Genomic DNA, 6,000 nt, shown 5'->3' on the forward strand with positions numbered 1-6,000 from the left:
AAAGTTCTTAAAATCACTCGTATAATACATCAGAATTTTTTCGAAAAGTTTGGAGCAATTTTTTGAATTTTGCAAATTGTGAAATTTTGAACATTTTCAAAATTGACCGTAATTTTTTGAAAAAATTCGGGTGCATTCTTTGCTCAGTTTTGAAAACTTTTTATTCCTGGTAAATTTTCATATGAGTTCATTGCTTTTAAGAAAAAAATTCACAAGTGTCAAAATAATTGCACAGTATGTATAGTCCGAGGTATCCACGCTGCAATTAGTGTGTGAGCTTGTACTGGTGAAAAAAGATATGAAAAGGAATACATTTTTAGAAAAACCTAATTTGGTGATGAAAATAACAAAATAAACTATCTACTTATAACTGCAATCTATATCGGAGCGAAATCCTGAATAGCCGATCGTGTCGCAGAAGCCCATCATTCGTTCATAGGTGGCCTGAAAATTCAATTTTAGCGAAATTCATCGCATTGGAATGATTCATGAAATACATTGAATTTTGAATCTTGCAAGTCATTGAGTATAATTGACTATCATCAATTGAAGCAAAAATCCGTAAATCGGCCCGAATAATACAGCTGGTTGCTACAGGCTTCCTACCAACAGGACGTTCCACTGAAGTTATTTCAGTAGGTTGAGAAAAATGTCGAAAAGGAGAGCCGCGAAAAGGAGTTACTGTGAATTGACTGATGAAGAGTCAGATACGAATGAAAATAAACAGCATATTTTTATACCTAATCCAGATGACTCTGGCACTGATGGAGATAGTTCGTCAGATACTGACAATTCTGAATCAGAACTACTTGATGAAGACAATTCTGAATCGGAAATTCATGTACCAAATGTCTCATATCGATCTGTTTTTGAAAGTTATACAGAAAAACAAAAACTGTTAGAGCCAAATCATACTTTTTCGTGGTGTGAAGGAGAAAAAGTTTACTCTGTAGATTTGAAAGATCAATTGTTATTGCCTGATTCCGTAAAGCAGAAAATATCTTCAATGTCACACGTGGAACTGTTCGAAATCTTTTTCTCTGAAGAAATAAAAAATTATATTATTCAAGCCAGTGAAGAAAATGATTTGAAATTATCTTCAAAAGAACTCAACACATTCATAGGAATATTATTATTATCATCTTACAATATTCGAAAGAATCAAAGAGAGTATTGGGAAACCGACCCTCTCGAAAACTGCTCTGCTGTTTCATCAGCGATGACACGCGATCGGTTTAGTGAAATAAAATCTAAAATAAAATATTCAAAACCTACTGACAAAAATGATAATGATAAAGCTTGGAAAGTCCGTCATATTTTGGAATTGTTTAGGACCAAAATTAAACAATTTGGATATTTTTCAACTGCTCTTTCCATTGACAAAATGATGGTTAGATTTTTTGGTCGCACGTGTCTGAGGCAATATTTGCCTTCTAAACCTGACCGATACGGGATCAAACTCTGGGCCTTGTGCGGAGCAAATGGATATATATTCAACGTTGATATTTATTGTGGTAAGAACGATACAAGCATTGGGATAAATTTATCCGCATGTCCACTTGGCTCCAGAGTTGTATTACAAATTGTTAATCCACTTCTACATAGCTTTTCAAAAAGAAAATTGTCTGACTATCATGTCTATTTTGATAACTATTTCACTACTCCTGATTTAGTCGTTCACTTGAACAAATGTGGCTTACGATCTACAGGAACTGTTCGTAAAGATAGAGTGAAACAAAAACATGATTTTGAAAAAAAAGCACCACGAGGAACGAACAAAGCGAGTTATGATCGTAACAGTGGAATGAATCTCATCAGTGTAGTTGACTCAAAAGAAGTTTCTATTCTTTCTACGGCAACTGGCGTCACTCCCTTGGACCCAATGGAAAGATATTCGAGAACTGCTAAGAAAAGATCAAAATTGGAATTCCCTTGTGCTTTTTCTTCGTATAACAAGTACATGGGAGGAGTGGATTTGCACGATTTTTGATGCAAGAAAGCTTCTCCAACTGTCAGTTCAAAGAAGTGGCCATTCAAAATTTTCTCACGAATTATTGAAATGTCAATAACGAACGCTGTAACAATAAGCAATCTTTGCAGAAAGGATAGAAAAATAATGAAAACGCAAGAAATGTGTAAAGAAGTGAGTAGAAAGTATTTGGCGCAATCGAAAATATGTGATCTCAAATCTCACAGGCACGATACTAGAACAAGAAACAAATGTAATAGCGAAGGATGTTGTGTAAGGACTACCAGATACTGCATTGATTGCAAAGAATATTACTGTATCGAGTGTTTTTGAAAATTACACGCAGGAAAGGTAGCGAAATGAATTATCGATTCCAGAAAAATTCATCAATAAAAAAAAATAAAAAATAAAAAAAAAAAATAACTAAAATATGAAAAAAAAAAAAAAAACTATCTATATTCGTCGACCTCCTCGTTGGTGATGGTTAGGCAACGCAAACTCTGTTTGCGGCGGACAGGCGATCAAAGAGTGGATGTTAATGACTTACGTATTGGGCAATTACTTTAACACTTGTAAATTTTTTCTTAAAAACAATGAACTCATATGAAAATTTACCAGGAATAAAAAGTTTTCAAAACTGAGCAAAGAATGCACTCGAATTTTTTCAAAAAATTACGGTCAATTTTGAAAATGTTCAAAATTTCACAATTTGCAAAATTCAAAAAATTGCTCCAAACTTTCCGAAAAAATTCTGATGTATTATACGAGTGATTTTAAGAACTTTTTCTTCTCTTTGACTTTTTCGAAAAGTCCATACTTTTCAAGGAAAAAATTCATGAATGTCTGAACGAAAATTCCGTCATTGAAGCGCCATTTTGATGATACTGAGATAAAAAAACGCTCTCAGAAATATATATTATAAAAGCTTAGACAATTATGCCACCAGTTATTGAGGTTCCAAGTGGATTGCAAACCGAGATCCATTCTGAAAACTTGATTTTATAAAAAAAAATTATGAAAAAATCGTGTTTTTTTTTATTTAAACAATATTTTCACATAGTTAACATTTTTTTATCGCATTTTTCGGCACACCGTTGGAAAGGGGAGATCTTAAGCTTTGAAATATTGTATCTTTCAATTTTTTATACATGGAATTGCACGAGTTATGATAGGTGAAAGAGCGGTGTAGCGGGAGGGGCGTTCTCGGCCTTAATGGGTTAAGTCGACTAAGAAAATTACACTTGAACTATCCTGAGAAGGACTGTTCGCGAATCACTATTGTCATAAACAATACTAAAAAAGTGTTATTAAACAATTTAGTTGAAACTTTCTAGGCTTGTCCGGAATTACAACAGAAAAAAGAATGGAAATAACATGTTATCCCACAAAATGGAAAATGACACTTCTAATGAAGGCTTTGAATACATGAAGTCGACTTTGAAAATTAACCTGAAGTTTAAGCTCAAGGTCACTGTTGTTTGACCCTACAATTTTTTGGGGATATTGGGGTTATTGAATTATTGCGGTTATTGGGTTATTAGAGTTATCGAGTTATTGGGTATTGGAGTTATTGGGTTATTACAATTAACCTTACCCTTGCCCGATCATCCCTGTGCATAGATGAAGAAAATCATAAATTTGACCCCTACATGACCTTAGGCGAGGGGGGGGGGAGGGTTAACCGCACCCCATACGTAATACGTTATCTGAACGTAGAATTTTCCGTTCTTTCCAAATCCGGGATCAAAAAATATGGGTTCCTATTCAAAAAATGACTTTGATCTTCAAATGATCTTGAAAATAAATCTCAAGGTCTAATCGGATTTCACAGAAAGGTTGCCCCCATTGTCCCAAACAACTGTTATCTGAACAATTTTTTTCTACAACGCCAACCGTCGAAAATTTCGGGGTGGTTCCTTTAAAATGGGACACCCTGTATAATTAAATCAGTTGTCATCAAGATGTTGAGCGGAACGGAGCCGCCCGACGCAGCTACCTCGCTAACAAAATGCTATAAATGTCATCCAAACACTAAAGTGAGTGCGGTTGTATGCCTAGTTTGCGTAAATTTTTACAATACTATGAATACAATACTTACAATACAATGAAATTTTATCTAAATTCAATCAAGACCATCCGATAAAAATTATGAATAGTTTGTTTGTTCTTTATGATTTGCCATTAACATCCGGACGTTGCCCTAATCCCCAATCTACCACATGGAGAGCTCAGTGATGATGCAAGGAAATTCGCCCAACTGGAACTCGTAAGTAGAGAGGAAATTGAATAACAAATACTAAATAAAATAGTTCATGAACAATTCCTTAAAACGGAAAAAAATGGAAACAACTACTTATGAAGAGTATGATGAGATTCATGCATTAGATAGAAAATAATTTGCTTAAAGAATTACTTAAAGAAACCAAAGAAAAAATGCTTTGCTGAACGAATTACTAACAAAAGAGAGACAAAACAAACCAACAAATACTTTCAAAAAAACTTTTGCTGAAGTAACAACCACACCTAAACCTAAAACTAAAAGAGTGCCCAGACTAGTTGTCAAAAAGACCAATACTAATTTAGAAAATATTGTTGCTCATTACCTGACAAAAGATAAAACTATTCAAACAAAAAAAATCCATTCAAAAAATAACGAATTAATTATAATAAACAGCATGAATGAAGAAAGTATTAACTCTATTGAAAAAACTCTTATCACAAAATTATCACCAACAATAAAAATTGAAAAAGAATAGATTAAAAAACCTACTCTAAAAGTAACGGATATTTTCAAAGGTTTCATAACAAATGAGAAAAATATTAAATCAGATGTTAACCGAAGAAACTTTAATCAGTATGATGGAAAATGTAAAGTATTACATGTTTATACTAATGATAAGGCTCAATCAGTAACTGCAATAATTGAAGTAACTCCAAATTTATACTAGTACATCAATGAAAACAATATTAGACTATTTGTCGGCTGTCAAAATTTTAAAGATTTTGACATTATAAATACAACTCCTTGCTACAATTGCTGAAGATTTGGTCACAGTGGCAGTAAATGCAGAAACGAAGCCATGTGCATGAAATGCGCTGGCAATCGTACAGTTGACAGGTTCAACGAAGACGCACTCACGTATTCAAATTGCACATATCATAACTAAAAATTCCAAACAAACTATAATTATAAACATTCGGCAAATGATAGTCATAATTATGAAATACTCAAAAATAAAATTAAAAAATACATTCAAATGACAAATTATCCCATTTAAACGACTTATCAATGGTACTTTGTATCAATGGTATAAAACAGAGTGCGCTACAGCACAACAAAGGATAACTAATTTAAGACTTGAAATTCCAAGCAATGCATCGCTCGCTTCCCCATCGAAGCCACGTCCAACGGATAAACAAACAAACAGTAAGAAGAAACATGGATAATGATAGTGAAAGTAATCTACTTACTGAAGAAAAAACAATTAACAACGTATGCAGCTTAAATAAATATTTAAAAATAGAAAAAGAACTAATAGTATGCATAAACACTAGAAGCTTGAATGCAAATTATAATAAATTTAGTAGTTTTCATAATCAGACTCCTAATAAGATCTAGCATTATAATATGTACAGAAACTCGGAATCTGCAACATGAGCAAATTCTAAATATAGAGAGATATAACATGTATTATAATAATAGTAAACTAAACAGATCAAATGATGCAGTGATCTATATTAATAATAACATCAAAGAAAACAGAGAAATAATACAAATCAATAATTTGAAAATAATTAACTCGAAAATAACATTACTAAACATTACTAAATGGGGAATGATCGAACAAACGAAGCCTGAAGCTTCTTGGACGTAGTCGTCCTCCCAGGTCCGATGCTCGTCACGCCGGTAACAGGACGGCCGGATCAGCGCAGATTCCTAGTATTGGCTAAGGAACGCAAAAGTCGGAAATTTAAAAGCGGTTGTCGACAAGAAAAGGTAGAACGTTCGAATAAAGCAGCGGGATACGATT

Source organism: Phymastichus coffea, unplaced genomic scaffold (genome assembly GCF_024137745.1).
Source record: "Phymastichus coffea isolate CEN01 unplaced genomic scaffold, Cenicafe_Pcof_1.1 PCOF00017, whole genome shotgun sequence".
In the NCBI taxonomy this organism is placed as follows: domain Eukaryota; kingdom Metazoa; phylum Arthropoda; class Insecta; order Hymenoptera; family Eulophidae; genus Phymastichus; species Phymastichus coffea.